Genomic DNA, 27,808 nt, shown 5'->3' with positions numbered 1-27,808 from the left:
CATTAGCGCTAAAGATGTTTATTTTCTTTGATATTTGGTAAAGCAACAATTATGATGAAAATACATTTGAGGAATTGCATCTTGATAAACATAGACGTTCAAAAACCAAATAAGGCCAAACATTCATTTGGACGCTTTTACGTGTATTAACTTAAGTAACCACTCGTAACTCCTGAAGATGCGTTCGTCGACATCATATTGGCCTCTGGCTTTGTGACAGTTCCTTCCGACTAAGCCGTCTTTGTCGGCTCGCGACTGGGGAACACATGCTATTTAAGAAAGAAGTTGCCGTTTATGGGGAGCGAACTCTCATCTACATTTACATCTACATACATACTCCGCAATCAACCACACGGTGCGTGGCGGAGGGTACCTCGTACCATAACTAGCATCTTCTCTCCCTGTTCCACTCTCAAACAGAACGAGGGAAAAATGACTGCCTATGTGCCTCTGTACGAGCCCTAATCTCTCTTATCTTATCTTTGTGGCCTTTCCGCGAAATGTAAGTTGGCGGCAGTAAAATTGTACTGCAGTCAGCCTCAAATGCTGGTTCTCTAAATTTTCTCAGTGGCGATTCACGGAAGGAACGCCTCCATTCTCCTAGAGACTCCCACCCGAGTTCCTGAAGCATTTCCGTAACACTCGCGTGATGATAAAACCTACCAGTAACCAATCTAGCAGCCTGCCTCTGAATTGCTTCTATGTCCTCCCTCAATCCGAGCTGATAGGGATCCCAAACGCTCGAGCAGTACTCAAGAATAGGTCGTATTAGTGTTTTATAAGCGGTCTCCTTTACAGATGAACCACATCTTCCCAAAATTCTGCCAATGAACCGAAGACGACTATCCGCCTTCCCCACAACTGCCATTACATGCTTGTCCCACTTCATATCGCTCTGCAACGTTACGCCCAAATATTTAATCGACGTGACTGTGTCAAGCGCTACACTACTAAGGGAGTATACAGATATTACAGGATACTTTTTCCTGTTCATCTGCATTAATTTACACTTATCTATCCAGCGTGTTTCAAAAAGGTACGGCCAAACCTTCAGGAAACATTCCTCACACACAAATAAAGAAAAGATGTTATGTGGACATGTGTCCGCAAACGCTTAATTTCCATGTTATAACTTATTTTAGTTTCGTCAGTATGTACTGTACTTCCTCGATTCACCGCCAGTTGGCCCAATTGAAGGAAGGTAATGTTGACTTGGGTGCTTGTGTTGACATGCGACCCATTGCTCTACAGTACTAGCATCAAGCACATCAGTACGTAGCATCAACAGGTTAGTGTTCATCACGAACGTGGTTTTGCAGTCAGTGAAATGTTTACAGCTGCGGAGTTGGCATATGCCCATTAGATGTATGGGTTAGCACGGGGCAACAGCCGTGGCGCGGTACGTTTGTATCGAGACAGATTTCCAGAACGACAGGAAGACGTTCGAAGAAATTGATCGTCGTCTTAGGGAGCACGAAACATTCCAGGCTATGACTCGCGACTGGGGAAGAGCTAGAACGACGAGGTCACCTGCAATGGACGAGGCAATTCTTCGTGCAGTTGACGATAACCTTAATGTCAGCGTCAGAGAAGTTGCTGCTGTACGAGGTAACGTTGACCACCTCACTGTATGGAAAGTGCTACGGGAGAACCAGTTCTTTCCGTACCATGTATAGCGTGTGCAGGCACTGTCAGCAGCTGATTGGCCTCCACGGGTACACTTCTGCGAATGGTTCATCCGACAATGTGTCAATCCTCATTTCAGTGCAAATGTTCTCTTTACGGATGAGGCTTCATTCCAACGTGATCAAATTGTAAATTTTCACAATCAACGTGTGTGGGCTAACAAGAATCCGCAAGCAACTTTGCAATCACGTCATCAACACAGATTTTCTGTGAACGTTTGGGCAGGCATTGTTGGTGATGTCTCGATTGGGCCCCATGATCTTCCACCTACGCTCAATGGAGCACGTTATCATGATTTCATACGGGATACTCTACCTGTGCTGCTAGAACATGTGCCTTTACAAGTACGACACAGCATCTGGTCCATGCACGATGAAGCTCCTGCACATTTCAGTCGAAGTGTTCGTACGCTTCTCGACAACAGATTCGGTGACCGACGGATTGGTAGAGGCGGACCAATTCCATGGCCTCCACGCTCTCCTGACCTCAGCCCTCGTGACATTCATTTATGGGGCATTTGAAAGCTCTTGTCTACGCAACCCCTGTACCAAATGTAGAGACTCTTTGTGCTCGTATTGTGGACGGCTGTGATACAATACGCCATTCTCCTGGGCTGCATCAGCGCATCAGGGATTCCATGATACGGAGGGTGGATGCATGTATCCTCGCTAACGGAGGACATTTTGAACATTTCCTGTAACAAAGTGTTTGAAGTCACGCTGGTACGTTCTGTTGCTGTGTGTTTCCATTCCACGATTAATGTGATTTGAAGAGAAGTAATAAAATGAGCTCTAACATGGAAAGTAAGCGTTTCCGGACACATGTCCACATAACATATTTTCTTTGTGTATGAGGAATGTGCCCTGAAAGTTTGGCCATACCTTTTTGTAACACACTGTATTTAGAGTTAGCTGTCATTCATTATACCAATGACAAATCCTGTCCAAGCCATCTTGTATCCTCCTACAGTCACTCACCTACGATACCTTCCCGTACACCACAGCATCATCAGCAAACAGCCGCTCATTCCTATCCACCCTGTCCAACAGATCATTTATGTAGATAGAAAACAGCAGCGGACCTACCACACTTCCGTGGGGCACTCTAGATGATACCCTCACCTCCGGTGAACACTCACCATCTAGGGAAACGTACTGGTTTCTATTACTTAAGAAGATTTCGGAGAGAACTGCGTGGCGGAGAGTGTGCCGGCGCTATCCGAGGGCTGCGACCGTGTGGGGAAGTCGCTGGTGAGTGGGCCACGTAGCTGCGACGCGCTCGCCGCGGTGTGTCCCAGAGCTCAGCTGTTTGGACGGCGGTTGCTGCTTATTACTGCGCAACTGGGATTAGCAGTGGCCGCGGCAGAGCCGTGCTGTCCATGCGCCGTCGGTGTCGGCACACGCCGATACGTCGCCTGCTGCGGTACACCGTGCCTGACGCCTTCACAGTACAAAAAATGGTTCAAATGGCTCTGAGCACTATGCGACTTAACTTCTGAGGTCATCAGTCGCCTACAACTTAGGACTAATTAAACCTAACTAGCCTAAGGACATCACACACACCATGCCCGAGGCAGGATTCGAAGATGCGACCGTAGCAGTCGCTCGGTTCCAGACTGTAGCGCCTAGAACCGCACGGCCACACCGGCCGGGCCTTCACAGTAGCTGCGCCACTTGGGATTATTCAGACGGTGGCCACCTGGAGCTTTCAGTGCAACGCTAAGACTGAAAAACTGTGTTTGGGAGTCGGTGACCTCTTATTCGAGGTTTGCACACACTACTGGACATTAAAATTGCTAAACCACGAAGATCACGTGCTACAGATCCGAAATTTAACCGACAAGAAGAAGATGCTGTGATATGCAAATGATTAAGTTTTCAGACCATTCACACAAGGTTGGCGACACCTACAACGTGCTGATACGAGGAAAGTTTCCAAGCGATTCCTCATAACCAACAGCAGTTGAGCGGCGTTGCCTGGTGAATCGCGGTTGTGATGCCTCGTGTAAGGAGGAGAAATGCGTACCATCACGTTTCCGAATTTGATAAAGGTCGGATTGTAGCCTATCAAGATTGTAGTTTATCGTATCGCGACATTGCTTCTCGCTTTGGTCGAGATCCAATGACTGTTAGCAGAATGTGGAATTGGTGGGTTCAGAAGGGTGATACGGAACGCCGTGCCGGATCCCAACGGCCTCGTATCACTAGCAGTCGAGATGACAGGCATCTTATCCGCATGGCTGTAACGGATCGTGCAGCCACGTCTCGATCCCTGAGTCAACAGATGGGGACCTTTGCAAGACAACAACCATTTGCACGACAGTTCGACGACGTTTGCAGCAGCATGGACTATCAGCTCGGAGACCGTGGCTGCGGTTACCCTTGTCGCTGCGTCACAGACAGTAGCGCCTATCAAACGTGCGAATTTCTTCATTTTGGTACAAATTTAATCAGCGCTATTTAACACAGGTGTTTACCAGAAAATGACTTCCAAGTGACTACATACCCATAGAAAAGAGGCATAAAAACGTACTCAGACAAGCGGGAAGTCCTCAATTCCTATTGACTAGTATGTTAAGCACCCAATCGGATTATCTCGAGAACTTCTACCCTCGTGGTATTTCCAATGTCAGCCAAACATGGTATCACAAGTAATACCGGAACTAAATAAAATGTAAAGAAAACTACATGCAATTCCTTTCCAAAAAAATAAATTAGTAATAAATTTAATACTCAACGCCTCTTCTGGCCGCTCTTTACAAAATCAGGCTCTCCCTGACATACGTGATAAATTCCTTTACTGCACAACGATTTTCCACTTATCCATTTACACAGTTTTAATAAAATATCAGATTCTCACTTCACGTACGTCCTCCATTCACTCTTTCAATCTCTCCAAAACAGTAACACATCCAAAACACGATGAAATAATAATTTTCCAAAGCACTCTTAACTGCGTGAGAAACTAAATAAAATTCCAGAAAATAAGATTCTATAAACCTACCCTCCCGGTTATAATTTCAGTTGATGGTATAGATGAATACGTTAGGGTCCTAAATCAGTGTCACAACGCTAGCACGGTTATCATGTGTTTTAGGTAAAAATTTACATCTTCGAAAGTATTGAAGTTATTGATATGAAATTTTAACCAAAGGTCGATTAATAGTTGATAATACTGCTTCATATTCACAGACAGTATGTGTAACACATTGTTTGCAGCGTTAGCCAAGTAACTATGTGATCAAAAGTATCTGGACACCCCAGAAAACATACGTTTTTCATATTAGGTGCATTGTGCTTCCACCTACTGCCAGGTACTCCATATCAGCGACCTCAGTAGTCTTTAGACACCGTCAGAGAGCAGAATGAGGCAGCTCCGCGGAACTCACCGACTTGGAACGTGGTCAGGTGATTGAGTGTCACTTGTGTCATACGTCTGTACGCGAGATTTATACACTCCTTAGCATCCCTAGGTTCCCCGTTTCCGATTTGATAGTGAAGTGGAGACGTGAAGGTACACGTACGGCACAAAACCGTACAGGGAGACCTCGTCTGTTGACTGACACAGACCGCCGAAAGTTGAAGACGGTCCTAACGTGTAATAGGCAGACGTCTATCCAGAAAATCACACAGGAATTCCAAACTGCATTAGGATACACCGCAAGTACTATGACAGTTAGGCGGGAGGTGAGAAAATTTTGATTTCATGGCTGCTCATAAGCCACACATCATGCCGTTAATTGCCAAACGACGCCTCGCTTGGTGTAAGGAGCGTAAACATTGGACTATTGAACACTGAAAAGAGGTTGTGTGCTGTGACGAATCACGGTACAGATGTGGCAATCCGATGGCATGGCGTTGGTATGGCGAATTCCCGATGAACACAATCAGACAGTGTGTAGTGCCAACATTTAAATTCGGGGGCGGTGTATTACGGTGTGGTCGTGTTTCTCATGAAGGGTCCTTGCACCCCATGTTGTTTTGTGAGGCACTATGAGAGCACAGGCCTACATCGATGTTTTAAGCACCTTCTTGCTTCCCACTGTTGAAGGGCAATTCGGGGATGGCGATTGTATCTTTCAACACGATCGAGCACCTGTTCATAATGCACAGCCTGTGTTGGAGTGGTTACACGACAGTAACATCCCTGTAATGGACTGACAGAATCCTGATGAACCCTATGGAACACCTTTGGTATGTTTTGCAACGCAGAATTTGTGCCAGGCCCCACTTACCGACGTCGATACCTATCCCCTGTGTAGTACTCCGTGAAGAATGGGCTGCCATTCTCCAAGAAGTTTCCACCATCTGATTCAATTGTCATCAAGCCTAAGGATGGGCCAACACCATATTGAATTCCAGATGGAGGGCGCCACGTACTTGTAAGTCATTTTCAGCGACGTGTCCGGATACTTTTGATCTCATAGTGTACATGGTTCGCTCGGCCCTGTAGCATCGTGAGAACCAAAAAGTCTGCTCTCCCTCTCGTTCCACGGCAAGCTGCGCTTTCAGTGCAGGATAGCAATCGACCAACCACTTACAGGACAAATTGTAATATATGTGGATAATTAACCTGGTGTCAACTATAATGGCGTGGAGGATGGCTTAAATCCTACTACTGTATACCCTTTGGCATCGTGATTACCAGCTAAGCCGTGGATGATCTCGATAAGACACGTTTCTCACCTCTTATTGGTTAGTCGTAGCATGGCCTTGTTTCTAGAACAAAGAAACAGGGACTCCACTGCAGCTTGACAACAGCTGACTGGCATCAGTTGCGGATAACTGAGAGGAAGTTCGTGGCCTCGGCGGGAGTGTGTTCGCTGCTCAAGATATTTGCTTCAGGACAGTGCATTTCAGTGAGTTCGTGGCTTGCGTTCAAGGGATAAAGTCGAACATTAAAATAATACGCATCCCTTGCCTATGCTGTTATTGGCGCGACGTCTGCGTTCTGCGGGTTGCAGTCCCGTGCCGCGCAGGCGTTCCTCCTTCGGAGACGATTTTGTGTTTTCGCCAGTGCTTCGTATATTAGTATCGGGTGCTGATTGTTAACATTCTCTTCACAGGCTCAGCGCTACCGAGCACCACCAGCGAAAGCTACCATCGTCTATAGGCAGCGCGGAGCACTAAGCGGCGTTGCTATGAGCGACTATCTTGCATTCGAGGATCATGTTTACTGCAGTAAAAAGTTCGATAAAATGTACCGAGGTCATCACGGATTCCGAATTTGAATTAATCTGGGTGAAATTGAGAATCAAAGTGCGGTCAAAAACGGTGATCGGATGCTTTTATATACCATTTAGGTTAGGATTCGAAGTTGTAGAGCGCTTCAGACAGAACTTGCAGAATATCATTAGTAATTTTCCTGACCATGCGATTGTAACAAGGGGTGACATCTAATAACCAGATATAGATTGGCAGTGTTATGCCATCAAAACTGCTGCCAGAGACAGTCATTCGTGAGGCATTGTTCTATATGTCTTGTCCGAAAATTACCTGGAACAGACTGATAGAGAACCAACTCGTGAGGGTTACATTTTAGAACTCCTGGCAACAAACAAACCTGAACTCATCGAATTAGTTAACGCAGAGGAGGGAATCAGTGATCGTAAGGCTGTAACAGTATCTATGACGACGGGTGCCTCAATGAATGTTAAGTAAGGTAGGAAGACAAATTTGCTCAGCAAGTATCACGGCAAAAAAATTTCAGAATATCTCAGCAGTCAGCGACAAATATTCGCTGATGAGGACGAAGATGTGGAGAACAAATGACAAAAATTCACAGGCGTCGTTCAATATACCCTAGACAAATATGTTCCGAGTAAGTTTTTTAAGGGATGGGAAAGGTCCACAATCCTTCAATAGCCGTGTAAGAAAAGCGCTACGTACACAAAGAGCACTTCATCTCAGATTCCAGAGAAGTAAAAACCTAGCTGACAAACAAAAGGCGAACGAAGCTAAAACAAGCTTAAGGAGAGCAATGAGAGAAGCGTTCAATGATTTTGAAAGTAAGACGTTGTCAACCGACCTGAGTAAGAGCCCTAAGAGATTTTGGTTGTGTGTAAAATCAGTGGGTCAAAATCATTTATTCATTCTCTCAGCGACCACACCTGCACCTAAAAGGAACATAACAGAGTGAAGGCCGAAAGACTGAATTCGGTCTTCCGAAGTTGTTTTACTACGGAAGATTGTAACACTGTCCCTCCTTTAGATCGTCTTGCGAACGTCAAAGTGACAGATATTGAGACAACCGATCGTAGAATTGAAAAGCAGCTACAATCGCCTTGTAGTGGAAAGCGGTCAGGGTCAGGTGAAATAAGATTGTATAAAGATTAGGCGAAAGAACTTTCTCCCCTTCTAACAGTAATTTATCATAGATCGCTTGAGCACTGAAAGGTACCTAAAGACTGGAAACAAGCGCAGGTCATCCCCGTTTTTAAGAGATGCCGTAAGTCATATCTACACAATTATACACCTATATCGTTGACGTTAATCTGTTATGGAACATGTTTAATGCTAAAAAATTGTGACGTTTTTGGAAAATGAGCATCTACCCTACAAAAATCCACATGGATTCCACAAACAGAGATCCTGCAAAACTCAGCTCGCTCTGTTCCTCCATGAGATCCACAGTGCAGTGGACAACTGCACTCAGATTGATGCCGCGTTCCTTGATTTCAGTAAGGCATTTGACACCGTCCCGCATTGCCGTGTTATGTAAAAAAATACGAGTTTACGGAATATCGGAGCACACTGGCGACTGGATTCAACACTTTCTTGCGGAATGGCCTTAACACGTCGCTAGTAACGGAACAAAATCGATAGATGTAAAGGTACTATCCGGAGTACCACAGGAAAATGTTATAAAACCGTTTTTGTTTATAATATAAATATAAATGATCTAGTAGAAAGCGTCCAATGCTCTTTAAGGTTATTCGGAGATGATGCAGTTGTCTATACAAGTCTGTGACAAGTGATGAAACCTGGATTCACCAATTTGAGCCCAAAACAAAACGACAGTCGATGGAATGGCGCCATTTCCACTCCCCACAGAAGGAAAAATTCAAAGCAATTTGTTCCGCCAGTTCTGGGACTGTGAAGGTGTTATTCTCATATGTGTGATTCCAAGACGCGGTACCATTAATTCAGAAGTATATGTCGACACATCAACAAAAATCTACATGCGCTTCCAGCGACTTCGACGCCGCAGTAACCTAGGAGATGTTCTGCTGCAACACGATAACGTTCGGCTCCACAGAAATCTGAGGACTTCTGAACACATCGCAAAACAGGTTTGAACAGTGTAACCCCACCTACCCTACAGCCCTGATGTAGCTCGCTCTCACTTCCATTTGTTTGCGCCATTAATGGATGCCATTCGGGGAAGACATTTGAGGACGATGATCAGGTGATTCACACAGTGGAGCTCTGGCTTCGCCACCAGCAAAAGGACTGGTACCGACAGGCCATTTGCGTCCTTGTTTGGTGCTGGAGGAAGGCCGTAGAACGGGATGGAGTTTACGTGGAAAAATAGGGTGTGTAGATAAAACACAATTCTTCCGTGTGTGTAATTCTCATCATGTTACATAGAGAATTGTTAAAGAAAATATGTGATGAATTACTTTCTGGGCAACCTTCGCAATCCATAATTGACTGATGGGTCAACATTAACAATTAAATTCTGCCGACATAAAAGTTTTCTGGGTTTGGTACCGCGTCATAATGTAAAAACTACTGCTGCTGGAGAAAAAACCAACGCTTTGGCCACGATTACAGCGGCCTTCTTCTGGGTCTCATGGTGCGTTCTTGCTATGCAGTTTCCTATACATTTTGTTGTTAGTGTTCACTGCGCATGCCATTACGTCATAATTTTAAAAGGAAGTTAGTTTCATTGGTCACTTAAAGAAGAAGGAGAGGGAACATTATTTTAATAGGTTATTGGGGTGGAGGGAGAACGTGACCTATGTTGTCTATTGGCTCATGTGTTGTGTACCATGATTGGTGGCCACCGTCGAATGAGAGGTTGGCTGCTGTTTACCAACTGCTGGACGTCGGCCGTTACTCGGCGGTGGTGCTCGTGCCTCGAGTTGACAGTGCCGTCTGTGGGGCTCTGATTGCTGGCAGCCAAGATGGGGCAAGTCTGAGTCCATCCTCCTTGTTCATCTTGTTAGGCTGTTTACGTATTTCGATGGCCCCTCTAATTTTGCGTTTCGTCATAATTGGCTGCTTGCCCAACACACAGGCTTCGCTGAATTGTATTTCTTTTCCACAGTCTCGGTGATGTTCTGCTACTGCGGATTTGTTGTGTTGCCCTAAACGAATACAACGCTCGTGTTCCCGAATGCCGTTGCTATTGGCCTGCCAGTTTCGCCGATGTATGCGTCTCCACATTCGCATTCCACCTTGTAGACGCCTGCAGTGTGTAACGCGTCCACCTTGTCCTTGGTGGAGCCCAGCACGTCCTGGATCCTACGACCACTATAGAAGACAGGCTGCACGCCAACGCGGCGAAGGTGTTTGCCTATTCGGTCAGTAACATTTTTCACGTAAACGCACTGTTGGCTGCAGTTTGACTATTTCTTGCTTATCTTTCTTCCTTGTGTTCGTCGACAAGGCTGTGTTTATCGACTTATAGCTGTAGCCATTGGCTAGAAATGTTGTGCGTAACCTTTTAAGCTCAGGTGTGATGTTTTGAGCGTCACTTAGGCGCTGCACACGGATTGCCAAAGAGCGGGTGGTGGTAGGATTGGGCGGTACCAAACACAGAAAACTTTTATGTCCACTGATTCTGGCCGCGGAAGCCTACGCAATTATAAATAAATTCTGTCTAAACACCAAGAGAAGAAAATAAACGTTTACAAAAGGCAAATTCTAATAGAACAGCTGTTAATATCTTCGCTATACAGTCCGGCGGAAGCCTGGTATTGAAAAGTATTCAAGTCAGTTTGAATTTGGATTTCAACGTAATTCATAAAATAAAGAAGAATATCAGCTATACTTTTTGGAGGTAGACATCAATCACTGATGTCTAAATTGGTGCAACCAACATCAATAACTAGTATAATTTACAGATCCAGACTGTTGGTACGGCGTTGTAGCCCACACGTCGACTGGTATTGGTCTGAAAAGAAGTGATGGCGCCGGTAGGTAGACAGAGCGACTGCGACGCGTCTTCCTCGATGCACCGAAGTAAACCCGTCATAGTGGAAGAGCGTTTGCTTTCCGCACCTGCTCAGCGCGATCTTAAATAGGCAGCGTCACGCAGAATACTCACCTATGTGTACGTCGCTCTCTCCCGCGGCGTATCTGACGCCTCCTGCCGGCTGCCGATGTGACCTGGACGGCCGAAAGGCTGGCCCCTACTCCGTACGGGACCCGCCCGACGAATCTGTTGTGCAGGTAGCCGAAGAGTGTAGGCGCTCGGCGGAGATAAACGCTTTAACCTGTGTGATTAAAAATTATGGCATATTCTTCTCTTTGAATATAGAGGCAGCTTTTTACGTTTCTACCACATATTTACATCTACATCTACATGATTACTCTGCAGTTCACATTTAAGTGCTTGGCAGAGGGTTCATCGGACCACAATCATACTATCTCCCTGCCATTCCACTCCCGAACAGCTCGCGGGAAAAACGAACACCTAAACCTCTCTGTTCGAGCTCTGATTTCTCTTATTTTATTTTGATGATCATTACTACCTATGTAGGTTGGGCTCAACAAAATATTTTCGTATTCGGAAGAGAAAGGTTGGTGACTGAAATTTCGTAAGTAGATCTCGCCGCGACGAAAAACGTCTTTGCTTTAATGACTTCAATCCCAACTCGCGTATCATATCTGCCACACTCTCTCCCCTATTACGTGATAATACAAAACGAGCTGCCCTTTTTTGCACCCTTTCGATGTCCTTCGTCAATCCCACCTGGTAAGGATCCCACACGGCACAGCAATATTCTATCAGAAGACGAACGAATGTAGTGTAACCTGTCTCTTTAGTGGACTTGTTGCATCTTCTAAGTGTCCTGCCAATGAAACGCAGCCTTATGCTCGCCTTCCCCACAATATTATCTATGCGGTCCTACCAACTAAAGTTGTTCGTAATTTTTACACCCAGGTAATTGACATCCTTGAGAATTGTACTATTTATAGAGTAATCGAATTCCAACGGATTTCTTTTGGAACTAATGACGATCACCTCACACTTTTCGTTATTTAGCGTCAACTGCCACCTGCCACACCAAACAGCAATCTTTTTTAAATCGCTTTGCAACTGATACTGGTCTTCGGATGACCTTACTAGACGGTAAATTACAGCATCACCTGCTAATTACCTAAGAGAACTGCTCAGATTGTCACCCAGGTCATTTATATAAATCAGGAACAGCAGAGGTCCCAGGACGCTTCCCTGGGGAAGCAATATCCCACCATTTCGTGGTTAATTTCATTTGGGGTATACTGGACATACGTTTTTGTTAGGAGGAAATCTATGCGTATTTCTCACTGGAAAGGTTCTCTTAGTGCAGTCTCTGCGTCCCCTTGGTTGGCTGAAGACGGTCAATGGAAGCTGATCAGTTTATCAATCGAAGACATAAAGTCTGTATATGAGTACGCGAACATTTAATTTTTAGCACTTCTATTTTCAAAAGTCCGTCTCGATCACATAGATTTCTTTACACTTTATGACCGGTTCCGGCTTATCGCCATCTTCAGATCTGTTGTGAGTATAAATATTGTGTAAGCGACCAGGGTCAATTAATGAAGATTAAATCTATACAAATCTAAATGATACACGAAAAATAAAGTATGCAATATTTATAGCCATGTATGGCAGTCATAATACAGTTAAAATATTCTGATATAAATCATCGTCATGTGCATGCCAATACTCAGATTGCGTCAGTATTTATACAAAACCCTAATGCCAGCAGAGGGCAATTTAGCCAGAGTACAAAGTACACCAGTGTCACCGGTATAAAGATTAAAATGCGGTATACATTGTCTACAGTTAAAAGTATTTCCCCCTTGGCTAAACAAGCGTCTCTCATTAAAAACATGTACTGATATACTATATGTGAGGTTAGACACCCAGTATAAAAAGTATAAAATAAAATCACAAAATCTTTTATCCTAAGTTCTGTTACAAGTGAACGAATTCATAACACAATTAATAAATTAGTGATCCTTGATTAAAAATAGAGAATTGATAATTGATATTATATTAGAGTGTAGTATCGATGGCGAATATGTCGTGTCTTCCCCATATCACTTCCTGTTTTCCTGTGGTTGAGCTCACGGTGGACGGACCATTCTCCTCGTCGCCGGTGGCCAGCACTCGCCAATCTGCTGGGGTGCTCCACGCTACTCAAACTGGTAGGTCTCTGAATATATCAAAGTAAGCATTCAGGTTAAACTCGTTCTGTTCATTCAGCAGTAATTCCGGTTGTTGTTTCCTGTTCTCATAAATGTCCATTTCTTCCAGCAGGTACATTAACTGTCCCAGTGGCGCCAAATGCAGCACTTTCATATTACTGTCTATAAGTCCCACGGAGCCGGCCGCCGTCGTCTAGCGGTTCTAGGCGCTCAGTCCGGAACCGCGCGGCTGCTACGGTCGCAGGAACGAATCCTGCCTCACGCATGGATGTGTTTGATGTCCTTAGGTTAGTTAGGTTTAAGTAGTTCTAAGTTCTAGGGGACTGATGACCACAGATGTTAAGTCCCATAGTGCTCAGAGCCATTTGAACCACTTTTGTCTTTCTTTACCGAAATGTGTAACAAAAGTACTCTTATTTTGGTTATATGTATGTTCTCTAAAATGAGTCTGGAAATTTCTTCCTGTCTGACCGATGTTAAAATTTATCATAGTCCTTTCTGCTATAGTGGTAGTGAGATACGTATTCCGAGCAGCTCGTTAATTGCACAATGTGCCATACAACTTGTCCTGCTACGTTTAGTTATAAATTGTGGGCTCGTATTGTATCGTTAACTTTGATTTCATGAGGTGCTCAGATGAGCAGACCTCGGCGCCCTTTCTCCATATAGTCTTACAGTGTTAGCGTCCTTTTGTAAACTGATTTCAGTTTTAGAAAACTTTGTTCTCTGTTAATTTTTATTATGGTTTTTGTGAGTCAGAACAAATAAACATCTGTTAATCTCAGTCTTTACTTATATTCCAAGTTCCTACGAATTGGCCCACAATTTTTTCTTGGTTAGCCAATCTGCTAATATATATATATATATATATATATATATATATATATATATATATATATATATATATATATATATATATTAGTCTTGCAGATGTGTGTCTGGTATATCCTGCCAAAAACATTTTGATCGACTTCAACCAAATTTGACCCAGAAACAGCAGGCCACATAAGTATTAACAATATGGGATTTGTAACATCCTAGCTCCAACAAGAACAGAGAAATGGACAAAAAGTTCGTGTTTTTTCCAGCATCAGGCATATATGCTGCCTTGTGCGACAGGAATGTTGCATGGAGTCACTATGCTTTGCAAGCAGCCTACATTTGAATGTTAAGAAATAATTTTCCAGGACCTGACATGTAGGCTGCCCCACATGACACACATGTTGTGGAATTATCAAATTTGGAAATTTGTGGTAAGTTCTATGGGACCAAACTGCAGAGATCACCGATCCCTAAGCTTACGCACTACTTAATCTAACTTATTCTAAGGACAACACACACAGCCACGCCCAAAGGAGGACTCGAGCCTCCGACAGCCACCTGAACCGTGACAAGACGCCTCAGACTGCACGGCTACCCTGCATGGTACGGAAGTAGTAGTGGCGTGCTTTACTGAACTAGGTTGCAGGTGCTACACATGGCAATGAGCATGGCTGGGAGCAGGCTGCAATGGACAAAGGAGGGGATCGACAAGCGAGGAGTAGGAGGAAATGGGTAAAGACGGGGAGGAGGAGGAGGTCCATGAGGCAGGTGGAAGGTGACTCAAAATGCAAATGGGCAGTTGGAAAGAGAGTGGGGGAGGATGAAGATAGGAAGACGAGGAAATGGGCAAAGAGACAGAGAGGTGAGAGGGAGACGTATTTTCTATATATGTGTGCAATGAATATGAAGGCAATGATGTGGGGGATAAGCTAGTAATAAATTAATCCGGAACACATATAAGCTTGATTTCACTGTGTGCAGTGGTCATACTCAACGATTAGTTTCATAAACAACTCAGACAAAAGAATTAGCATTGCATTTGCTCACCCTGTACTGTCAAAGTTTTATTTTGTACACCACTGACCATTAAAATTGCTACACCAAGAAGAAATGCAGATGATAAACGGGTATTCATTGGACAAATATATTATACTAGAACTGACATTTACACGCAGTTTGGGTGCATAGATCCTGAGAAATCAGTACTCAGAATAACCACATCTGGCCATAATAGCGGCCTTGATGCGCCCGGGCATTGAGTCAAACAGAGCTTGGATGGCGTGTACAGGTACAGCTGCCCATGCAGCTTCAACACGATACCACAGTTCATCAAGAGTAGTGACTGGCGTATTGTGACGAGACAGTTTCTCGGCCACCATTGACCAGACGTTTTCAGTTGGTGAGAGATTTGGATAATGTGCTGGCCAGGGCAGCAGTCGAACATTTCCTGTATCCAGAAAGGCCCGTACAGGACCTGCAACATGCAGTCGTGCATTATCCTGCTGAAATGTTGGGTTCCGAGAGGGATCGAATGTAGGGTAGAGCCATGGGTCGTAACACATTTGAAATGTAACGTCCACTGTACAAATTACCGTCAGTGCGAACATGGGGTGACCGAGACGTCTAACCAATGGCACCCCATACCATCACGACGTGTGATACGCCAGTATGGCGATGACGAATACACGCTTCCAATGTGCGTTCACCGCGATGTCGCCAAACACAGATGCGACCATCATGGTGCTGTAAACAGAACCTGGATTCATCCTAAAAAATGACGTATTGCCATTCGTGCACCCATGTTCCTCGTTGAGGTGCGCCTGTCTGTGATGCAGCGTCAAGGGTAACCGCAGCCACGGTCTACGAGCTGATAGTCCATGCTGCTGAAAACGTCGTCGAACTGTTCATGCAGACGGTTGTTGTCTTGCAAACGTCCCGATCTGTTGACTCAGGGATCGAGACTTGGCGGCACGATCTGTTACAGCCATGCGGATAAGATGCCTGTCATCTCGACTGCTAGTGATACGAAGCAGTTGGGATCCAGCACGGCGTTCTGTATTAACCTCCTGAACCCACCGATTCCATATTCTGCTAACAGTTATTGGATATCGACCAACGCGACCATCAGTGTCGCGATACGATTAACCGCATTCGCGATAGGCTACAATCCGACCTTTATCAAAGTCGGAAACGTGATGGTAAGCATTTCTCCTCCTTACGCGAGGCATCACAACAACGTTTCACCAGGTAACGCCGGTCAACTGATGTCTGTGTATGAGAAATCGGTTGGAAACTTTCATGATGTCAGCACGTTGTAGGTGTCGCCACCGGCGCCAGCCTTGTATGAATGCCCTGAAAAGCTAATCATTTGCATATCACAGCATTTTCTTCCTGTCGGTTAAATTTCGCATCTGTGGCACGTCGTCTTCGTGGTGTAGCAATTTTGATGGTCAGTAGTGTAATTAGCATTGTAGTCATGTTCCATGACTGTGGTCCAGAACTGGGGCGCAACTTCCATATTATTGCCAAAATATCACTTTAAATAAAAGTTAATTAATGACACATGGGAGACATTTATAGAGTAGTATGTAACGTTACAACTAGCCACACCATCACATTCTTGAGACGACGCATGATGACCCAAAACGCATATTTGGGCCTCTGCGTATACGCTGTGGATCGTCTCCAGGGCCATTTTTACAGTTTTAGAGCGTAGCCTTAAGCCGTCGGCACACGGACCGTGATGTCGAACGTCAACGTTGAGCGTGCCGAGTTCAACGTGCTGCTGAACGCACAGGAACGATGCGACTCGTGCACACGGCACGTGGGCCCCAACGTGGTATACGCGATCGTAACGCACTCTAGCGGCGGCTGAAGGATGTTTCTAGTTCGTAAACCACACTGTTTAATCAATGGACGTACCTAAAATTCCCACGATAGCTCTATTAAAAGGGACATTTCCTCCATCGTCCACGAAAAGGTCACAGTATTATAAGTTCCATTACAAACAGTGTGGTACAAATTTTGAATACTTCTCTGCATATGATAAATATTATTTCATCATTCCCACATTTTACTAAAATACCAAGGTCAGTCTTACTTGATCACTGTTCCTACCCAATAGCAGGATCTTTGCAGCATATGAATTAGGAAGCGTAAAACAAAAAGGAGCAAAATATATTGATACAAGTAGCGCCATCTGTCCTGTAGATTAAGCAAATTGAACAGTCACTCCTCAAAAAAAAAAAAAAAAAAAAAACTGAACTTATATTTACATAACATCAAATATTATGGTATAGTATAGTATAATATTATAGTATATACTTATATTAAACTAATAATAAAGTATCAGAACTTTAAAAAAACGTGAATGCTAGGAAAAAAATGGTAATGTCAGGACGCGAATCACTGCCCTACCTAAGACACTGCAACGCTACTTATTACGCTACAACAACAACACGTACCTGGCATATAAACGTATTACTTAACCCTTGCTGAAAACCTTATTCGTAGATATGTTACTAATTCAAATTTAATTATAATAAATTGTACCAAGAACAATCCGTTTTGGGTGGATCTTCAGTGTGTCGCTTACCTGAAATACCCTACTCTCATAATACGCATGTTGCAATAGTTCTTTTGCCACGAATATGATGTTTCTCATTATTTTTTTGGAAAGAATCACACAGTTAACAAAGGGTTTTCCAGTGATTCTCAATTTGCTGGTGGTCAGAAACGGCATATATACATATAGCCTTGAAATGAATACCAATATGGCGCCTCACAACTCTGTACTGAAGGGGGACGGCGTGCGTGTGACGTAGGTGACGCTGTGCCATCTAATTGGTCAACGCTCAGACGCACACTCAGAATATCTGACATGCCACATATAGCCTGTCTGTAAACTCAAGAGCGAGTAGCGCTTTTGGTGGGGGAAATGGCCTTTCGCGGAAGAACCCTGCCACTGGCCTCCAGAGGCACCCAAAATCAGTTGGCCGTTACCTGTCTTGCGGTGTAGATCGGTGTGCAGTGATGTACGTCGTTTCTGTTAGGGGGAACTTAGTTGCCAGTGTCAGTCAGTTAACTCCGTATATTCACTGATATACTTCGGTATCCGGAAGTGATGGATAATCGTCCTGCATTGCAAGAAAATGTGCGCAACACGAAGGACAGAAGGTGTTTGCGAAGTAACAAGGATTCGATCGTCTCTAACGTTATTGCAGCGTGTGTTAAGGAGGCGATACAGAAAGAACTGTTGGCTAATATTTCCAGTCCCAATCAAAGCGCTACAGCTTATGCAAACGTCAGCCTCGCCACAAGTGGAGCATGGTCTACTGGAATCGCCGGGAAGGAAAATTAGCCTGACTCTGCTCATACGCTATAAAGTTTCTTTTGGTATAAATGTACTACATGGTAGTAGAAGTGTTAAACAGTTTTCGAAGATAAACACAAATGTTGTCCAAAGCAATAAACATCTTTATCACTAGTTGTACAAAATCAGGAATAACTTGAGAACTTCACGGTAAAATCAATTCACTTTTCGCTAGTAGAACGTGATTCAATCACGTAAAACCTTTTATGCTTATAGAACAGCAGCATTTCAATGAATTCTGTCACTAAAACCCTATCTCGGTTACTATTCACATGATTCTAAGACATATTGCTTAAAACATGCGTGCAATAGCTATTCTAAACACTGCTGAAATTCCTTTCGAAACATGTATACCGGTTCTGGAGTTCTATGTAAAAAGCTAGACATACAAGGTGCGTTGACATACTAATTTTTATTTTTTGGTATGAAGTTTACTCGTTAATCTACAACAATATTATTCTCTTCAAAACATTTCCCGTTAGATGCTATACACTCATGCCAGTGCTTTTTCCAGTTCCCGAAACACTTTAGAAACTGTTTCCTCGGGATAGTTCATAGGTCTTTTAACTGTGCATTTTTAATCTCATCCATTCTTGTAGAACCGCCGTCCTTTAAGGTCTACTTTGAAATATTAAATGACTTGCATACTTTTGGTACCCATGGTCTAGGGATAGCGTCTTTGATTATTCATAATCAAGACGTCTTCTGTCCCGGGTTCGATCCCCGCCACTGCCTAAATTTTGATAAATAATTAGCATAAGAAGTCCGTCTCATTCTGCCAACGGCCTTGTCAAAAGAGGGCGGAGGAGCGGATAGAGGGTCAGGGCACTCTCTTGTCCTAGGGGTGGGAAATTGCCCCTAAAGGCGGAAAAATTAGCAATGATCAACGACATGAGGATACAGAAGGCAATGGAAACCACTGCATTAAAGACACGTAACGAGTATCCGCAGGACATGTGGAAGAAGTGTCATGATGATCTCTCCATTCGCAAAAGATTCCGGAATAGTTCCCCATTCGGATCTCCGGGAGGGGACTGCCAAGGGGGAGGTTACCATGAGAAAAAGATTGAATAATCAACGAAAGGCTAATGTTCTACGAGTCGGGGTGTGGAATGTCAGAAGCTTGAACGTGGTAGGGAAACTAGAAAATCTGAAAAGGAAATGCAAAGGCTTAATCTAGATATAGTAGGGGTCAGTGAAGTGAAGTGGAAGAAAGACAAGGATTTCTGGTCAGATGAGTATCGGGTAATATCAACAGCAGCAGAAAATGGTATAACAGGTGTAGGATTCGTTATGAATAGGAAGGTAGGGCAGAGGGTGTGTTACTGTGAACAGTTCAGTGACCGGGTTGTTCTAATCAGAATCGACAGCAGACCAACACCGACAACGATAGTTCAGGTATACATGCAGATGTCGCAAGCTGAAGATGAACAGATAGAGAAAGCGTATGAGGATATTCAAAGGGTAATGCAGTATGTAAAGAGGGACGAAATTTTAATAATCATGGGCGACTGGAATGCAGTTGTAGGGGAAGGAGTAGAAGAAAAGGTTACAGGAGAATATGGGCTTGGGACTAGGAATGAAAGAGGAGAAAGACTAATTGAGTTCTGTAACAAGTTTCAGCTAGTAATAGCGAATACCCTGTTCAAGAACCACAAGAGGAGGAGGTATACTTTGAAAAGGCCGGGAGATATGGGAAGATTTCAATTAGATTACATCATGGTCAGACAGAGATTCCGAAATCAGATATTGTATTGTAAGGCGTACCCAGGAGCAGATATAGACTCAGATCACAATATAGTAGTGATGAAGAGTAGGCTGAAGTTCAAGACATTAGTCAGGAAGAATCAATACGCAAAGAAGTGGGATACGGAAGTGCTAAGGAATGACGAGATACGTTTGAAGTTCTCTAACTCTATAGATACAACAATAAGGAATAGCGCAGTAGGCACTACAGTTGAAGAGGAATGGACATCTCTAAAAAGGACCATCACAGAAGTTGGGAAGGAAACATACTTACTGATGTACTTCGATATCTGGAAGTGATGTTTAATCGTCTAACATTGCAAGACAATGTGCAGAATACGAAGAAGAGGAGGTATTTGGGAAGTAACGAGCGTTCGATCGTCTCTAATATTATTACAGTTTGTATTAAAGAGACGACCCAGAAAGAACTGTTGGCTAATATTACCAGTTCCAATCGAAGGGCTATAATTTATGCAAACTTCAGCGTCACCTAATAGGACGCATATGTGAGAAATGGAAAAATAAGCGTCATGGTTTACTGGAACGCCACGAAGGAAAACTAATAATTTTGGGAGGAAACCCATCGTTATAGACACAAAATCACGTAAAATCTTTGATACTTATGGAAGACTAAATCTGTCTCTCTCACTATTCACCTGATTCTAAGACTTATTGCTTAAAACATGTGCGCAGTAGCTATTCTAAACACTACTGAAATTTGCTTTGAAACATGTACACCGATTCTGCACTTAGAAGCAAAAAGCTTGACATACAAGGTGGGCTCACATATTAATTTTTATTTTTTGGTAAGAATTTTATTTGTTAATCTACAGCAATGTTATCCTCTTCAAAATATTTCCCATTACATGCTATACACTTATGCCAGTGCTTTTTACAATTCCCAAAACACTTTAGGAACTGTTTCTTCGGGATAGGTCTCATCCATGCTTGTAAACCTGCTGTCCTTTAAGGCCTGCTTTGAAACGTTTATGCCACTTGTCTGCCCTTGGTTTACTCACAACAGGCTCGCCAAAAGCAATATTTACCATTTCTAAAAATTTCATACATTTTATTTCATTGTTATAACAAAATTTAATACAGCTTCTCTAATTTATTTTTATACAAAACAAATAATCGTTGATGTTACCAAAACACATGTAACCTTTCTGATAGCTGACAACAGAGAAAATACCCAATATGTATAACATTAAACACCTACTTTTGAGGCATGTTTACGAACACAGTGACAAACAAAAGTGCAAATCGGACTACTACAACACACAAAATTATAAATGTCTGCTTACTTTTTAAACACTCATTGTGTTCCAAGAATTGTTAAGTTTCAATGCAGTCCTTCAAAGAAAACTTCTACCTTTTAGTAGGAACAAAAAATAAGAACAAGCCTTAAATTCTACAGACCGATTGCATTATATGAATAGCAATAGAGGAACATACATTGACATTAACAGGCATTTGGTTCTATGTTTGCAGTAGAATCATGACTTCCGTTCTTATGTTAATATTATTTACTTTATAATGTTGTGTTTTGGAAGCTGGGTAGGCAGAGTGGGGACTCTCTAGCTCGCTCTTCAGTTTACCGACAGACTATATTGCTCTGCACGTTCGGAAAGACTCCCGAACTAGAGATGGGGGATCCGCTCCTGAACAAATCTTTCAAAGGAGTGAACAATCAGTGATTCAGAAAAAAGAACAGTAGCTCCAAACGTTTCCCACAGCAGAGAGACCGAGAGAGAGAGAGAGAGAGAGAGACATGGAGAATATCAGCGGGGCCTCTGCTGGTCAGAGCAGGCTTCTGCCATGGGTGCCTGCATTGTGCAGTGCCCCATTGGAGCTTGTGTTTCACGTATGCCGTGCTGTCTCTGTGCTTCCTCTGCCGTGTGCAATGTCTGTCGCACCTTAACTTAGCATCGCACTCCGTGGCGATCGTTTCAGTCGAACGTCCTGCCCTCTGGGCAGTTGATGCGAGCAACAGGACAGAGAGCTTTCTAGCGGAGAACATAAGAACTACTTGCAACAAACTGCTCGCAAGAGAACGGACGATTTGTCTCGGAGCGGGTAACTGGTGGCCGTTTACCGCTCCCCCCAACCTCGAAACTCGCCCGCTCAGCGCTCACCCCACCGTTCTCGACTCTAGCCAGAGCGTTGAGCAAAGCAACTCAGGAGTCACTCTGGTCTCTGCGGTCTTAGCTCACGGAGTAATGCAGCTCGCGGCTCGACCTGCTTGACTCAGCACCTGTGCATCGGAGTTCATGTCTACTGTATATTGTTCTTGGTAGTAATACCGTTATGTATATTACATAATTATGTTATGTATACATCATTTGTTTTTATTTTATTTTTATTTGTTTAAACTGATCCCATTAGGTTCCTGACGGCTCCTCTTACTACAGGATTTTTTATTATGGTCACTCGAATTTTCGATTTAATTACGAGTGAACCGATAAACGTATAGCAAAATGTGATACACCAATATTTTCCTTGTTTTATTCTGCAGAAGGCTATATGCAGCACTTTGTTCTTACAGTCAAATTTATATATTTTTTTCTTATTGTAGTACGGATTTTGCGATTTTAGGTGTCTTTGGAAGGAAACGTTCACTTTAAAATATATGGCTTGCGATGTATTTATATGAGGTTAATGAAATTTTAATACATTATAGCCAAATATATTGTTAATGTAAATGTCAAGTACAACATTTTCCGATCACCTAAAACACCATGATAGTGCAAAATAAATCAATAATCAAAAACTTTGCATATCATGGAAATTTCAATAAACAATACAAAATTCTTACTCATTATCTGTGTTACTTCAAAATAGGATCAAATAAGATCAAACTACAGGTATAGTACTGGAATAAAACAAGTTTAAAGGGCAATGTGCCTTCCATTTATTTTCTATTGTGAATGAGTGGTGAGTCATGCAAAAGAGCTAGTTCATTTCAGGGAGTGAACAGTTCTGATCCGATCTCTGAAAAGATCAGTTTTGCCCATCTCTATCCCGAATGTGCCATTCCACGCTATGACGTCAGAAGCTACGCACGCTCGACGCTCAACGTTGGGATGCTCGGTCCGTGTGCCGACGGCTTTACTCTGCACTCCTATGACTCACGACCCATTTTGCACGAGATAACACGACGAAGCTCCAAGCGACCTACGACTGCTTTTGAATATTAACGACAATAGACGAACGCTGCACCACTGCGCCGCAATGGACTGTATCACATTATAAGCTGGTTCTGTGTTACAGACTGCTCCTCTTCCTCTCCCCGCACACGGAGAGTGGTCGCGAGGCCGTGTCGGGCTGGCCATATTGAGCGACTGGCTTCGCGGCGCCCCGGGGTGCAGCGAGCCATTGTGTCGGCCAGGTGGGCCCGCATTCCTGGCTGACCCGCCGCCCCCGCCCCCGCCCACGCCGTCCACGCAGCAGAGCGCGGCGCTTTGACGGACCCCCTGGCGCTGCACTTGATTACCGCCGCCGCCGCTGCTGCTATTGTCGAGGCGGCACGCCTTGTGGCGCGTACCCCACTGTGCGGGTCTCACTGGCGCTCCACTCACATTCGGCATCCATAGTAGTGTTCAATCTCCTGCAGCACTATTGTACGCGAAGGAGATTAGAAACCGCTAGCTCTGGAGGCGTGTAACACGAATTGTGAAACATCCTGTACTTTGTCCATGTCTTCTTCTATTGTGACGTCGGCATATGTATCTCAACTACCGTTGTCGGCGTTGGTTTGCTATAGAATATGATGAGAGCATTCCTATCACTGAACTGAGCACAGTAACACATTATACATCTACATCTACATCCACACTCCGCAAGCCAACCGACGATGTGTGGCGGAGAGTACCTTGAGTACCTCCATCGGTTCTCCCTTCTATTCCAGTCTCGTATTGTTCGTGAAAAGAAGGATTGTTGGTAAGCCTCTGCATGGGCTCTAATCTCTTTGACTTTATCCTCATGGTCTCTTCGCGAGATATACGTAGGAGGGAGCAATATACTGCTTGACACCTCGGTGAAGGTATGTTCTCGAAACTTCAACAAAAGCCCGTACCGAGATACTGAGCGTCTCTCCTGCAGTGTCTTCCACTGGAGTATATCTATCATCTGCGTAAAACTTTCGCAATTACTAAATGGTCCTGTAACGAAGTGCGCTCCTCTCCGTTGGATCTTCTCAATCTCTTCTATCAACCCTATCTGGTACGGATCCCACGCTGCTGAGCAGTATTCAAGCAGTGGGCGAACAAGCATACTGTAACCTACTTCCTGTGTTTTTGGGTTGCATTTACTTAAGATTCTTCCAATGAACTTTATATGATCATTCCATTTAAAATCACTCCTAAACCGTACTTCCAGATAATTTATGGAATTAACTGCTTCCAGTTGCTGACCTGCTATATTGTAGCTAAATGATAAGGGATCTTTCTTACTATGTATTCTCAGCACATTACACTTGTCTACATTGAGATTCAATTGCCATTCCCTGCACCATGCGTCAATTCGCTGCAGATCCTCCTGCATTTCACTACAATTTCCCGTTGTTACAACCTCTCGATATACCACAGCATCATCCGTAAAAAGCCTCAGTGAACTTCCGACGTCATCAACAAGGTAATTTATGTATATTGTGAATAGCAACGGTCCTACGACACTTCCCTGTGGCACACATGAAATCACTCTTACTTCCGAAGACTTCTCTCCATTGAGAATAACATGCTCCGTTCTGTTATCTAGGAACTCTTCAATCCAATCTGACAATTGGTGTGATAGTCCATATGCTCTTACTTTGTTCATTAAATGACTGTGGGGAACTGTATCGAACACCTTAGGAAGTCAATAAACACGGCATCTACCTGGGAACCCGTGTCTATGGCCCTCTGAGTCTCGTCGACGAATAGCGGCAGTTGGGTTTCACACGATCGTCTTTTTCGAAACCCATGCTGATTCCTACAGAGTAGATCTGTAGTGTTCAGAAAAGTTATCATACTCGGACACACCGCAGCTCGTGGTCGTGCGGTAGCGTTCTCGCTTCCCATCCCGGGTTCGATTCCCGGCGGGGTCAGGGATTTTCCCTGCCTCGTGATGACTGGGTGTTGTGTGATGTCCTTAGGTTAGTTAAGTTTAAGTAGTTCTAAGTTCTAGCTGACTGATGACCATAGGTGTTAAGTCCCATAGTGGTCAGAGCTGTTTGAACCATACTGGAACATAATATGGGTTCCAAAATTCTACAACTGATCAACGTTAGAGATATGGGTCTATAATTCTGCACATCTGTTCGACGTTCCTTCTTGAAAACGGGGATGACCTTTGCCTTTTTGCAATCCTTTGGAACGCTACGCTACGCTCTCTCATTGGTACTTGCCTATCATAACGAATGCTACTCCTATTATACCATTTTCTGCTGTTGCTGATACTACCCTACATTCGTCTCACTAGATATATCTAGAATTAGGTTTTCACTGTGCAGCGGAGTGTGCGTTGATATGAAACTTCCTGGCAGATTAAAACTGTGTGCCGGACCGAGACTCGAACTCGGGGCCTTTGCCTTTAGTGGGCAAGTGCTCTACCATCTGAGGTACCCAAACACAACTCACGACCCGTCCTCACACCTTTACTTCTGCCAGTACCTCGTCTCCTACATTCCAAACGTTACAGAAGCTCTCCTACGAACCTGGTAGAACTAGCACTCCTGAAAGAAAGGATATTCCGGAGACGTGGCTTAGCCACAGCCTGGGGGATGTCCCCAGAATGAGATTTTCACTCTGCAGCGGAGTGTGCGCTGATAAGAAACTTCGCAGGAGAGCTTCTGTAAAGTTTGGAAGATAGGAGACGAGGTACTGGCAGAAGTAAAGCTGTGAGGACGGGGCCTGTCTCGTGCATGGGTAGCCCAGCTGGTGAGCACTTGCCCGCGAAAGCCATAGGTCCCGAGTTCGAGTCTCGGTCAGGCACACAGTTTTAATCTGCCAGGAAGTTTCATATCAGCGCCCACTCCGCTGCAGAGTGAAAATCTCATTCTGGAAACATCCCGCAGGCTGTGGCTAAGCCATGTCTACGCAATATCCTTTCTTTGTAAGACTTGTATATTTCTATTGTCTGTTGCCAAACCACAATTTATGAAAGATGTTTATATTTTTTTAAAAGGATGAAGTAGGTATAATTAATATTTGTCATGCTGGAAATAATTGTGGCAGCAAGGAATGTCTGCACCAAAGTATTGGTGGCATATGAGACGGCAAATTGATATAATTTTAAAAAGGGCGTGGGAGACCGCGTACGGATACATTTTAAGAAAAGAGCGGGAAAGACCGCGCATTGATACATTTTGTAATGGTAGCAGGGATTGTCTGCACCAGAAAGCATTGTTGGTAGGAGAGACCGCACTTTATCGGTCGTAGGAAGTGAGTAGTAAGCGAGGAGTGAAGCGAGTCGGTAGCAGGTCTGAAGCGAGGGGTTGAGAGGAGCGCTGTGCTTGCCAGCCACCAGCTATGATTTACAAGAGATTATAAACGGATGTACAGAGACATCAGATAACTATTATCATAAGAAGAACTACTATTATTGAATTATTTTCTTTGCGAAACTCAAGATTACTGAAGGTATGTTTGCGCAATGCTAGTTGTAAGATTAATGTAAAAAGTAAGTCCCATTTGAACGTTTGTAAAATCATTTCATTACCAGCAGTAAATATTTGAAGAAACGTTTTCAGAATATAATTAATTTTTGCCAGAAATTTTGCATTGCTGATTATAATCCATCCCAAAAACCATTAACGTAAAACTCTGCAAAAATTTTATTGTTGTCAAGAAAAAGTGTAACTATGAATTACGTAACTTCAGTCAAATTAATTAAAGAATAACGTCAGCTTTGGTAATAAATACAGCCACTTATTATGACAGCCCACCAGCACCTAATAGAGTATAGCAAACCAGAGTAAGTATATTCATGTCGCAGTTCGATGTAGCAGTCAGATGGCGATCCAGTAACGGTAAAAAAGATAAGGAACAGTTTTGGGCTATTGCAAGAAAATGGCTCTGAGCACTATGGGACTCAACTGCTGTGGTCATCAGTCCCCTAGAGCTTAGAACTACTTAAACCTAACTAACCTAAGGACATCACACACATCCATGCCCGAGGCAGGATTCGAACGTGCGACCGTAGCAGTCGCACGGCTCCTGACTGCGCGCCTAGAACCGCGAGACCACCGCGGCAGGCCGGGCTATTGCAGATAATGACTGAGTGACACGACGGAAACACATTCTATGTTTCGTCGAAATAATCAGAAAACCACTTTTAATAAGCAGCATTTAAATTTGTATGCGAAGATTGCCAAAGAGAATAAATTTCAAATGGAAGATTTCACTTGTTATTATTAAGCAAGAGATAGAAAGGCTAAGGAAAGATTTCATAAGCTTATTGTAGAAGGAAAGGTTATCATTAACAAAACAGATATAGAGGAGACGGGAAGGTTTCACCTGGATTCACCACTCACACGTCCACACTTGAACCAAACGGTTCATACCTTATGGTCTACATAAAATGTTTGCTGTACATATCTGCTACAATAATTCCAAGCGATGCTGGTGTAACGTAGTGCTCTTGAAAACTAATCTTTTAATCAATTTAACATCGGTTGCTAGTGCTCCGTCTACTTCTAAAACAATTATTTCGACGGAATGCTCTTTGTTCACCATAACCTAAACGTCTTCGTTTATGGCTTCACAGGGAGGTAGGCGAAATACTCTCAGACTTCAGGAAGAATGTAGTGCTTCAGATTCCAAATAAAGAACGTGCT

General features: G+C 43.7%; 1 protein-coding gene across 1 annotated transcript in view; it reads right to left on the bottom strand.

Moving 5' to 3' along the window:
- Positions 1-27,808, bottom strand: part of LOC126291913 (arylalkylamine N-acetyltransferase 1) — a 381,277-nt gene that overhangs the window by 246,173 nt on the left and 107,296 nt on the right. The window contains exon 2 of the mRNA XM_049985647.1: positions 10,960-11,128. The gene's annotated coding sequence lies outside the window, so the exon portion shown is untranslated. The remainder of the gene's footprint in view (positions 1-10,959; positions 11,129-27,808) is intronic.

This window comes from Schistocerca gregaria, chromosome 9, assembly GCF_023897955.1.
Source record: "Schistocerca gregaria isolate iqSchGreg1 chromosome 9, iqSchGreg1.2, whole genome shotgun sequence".
NCBI lineage: Eukaryota > Metazoa > Arthropoda > Insecta > Orthoptera > Acrididae > Schistocerca > Schistocerca gregaria.
This window is presented reverse-complemented; position numbering and strand designations above follow the sequence as displayed.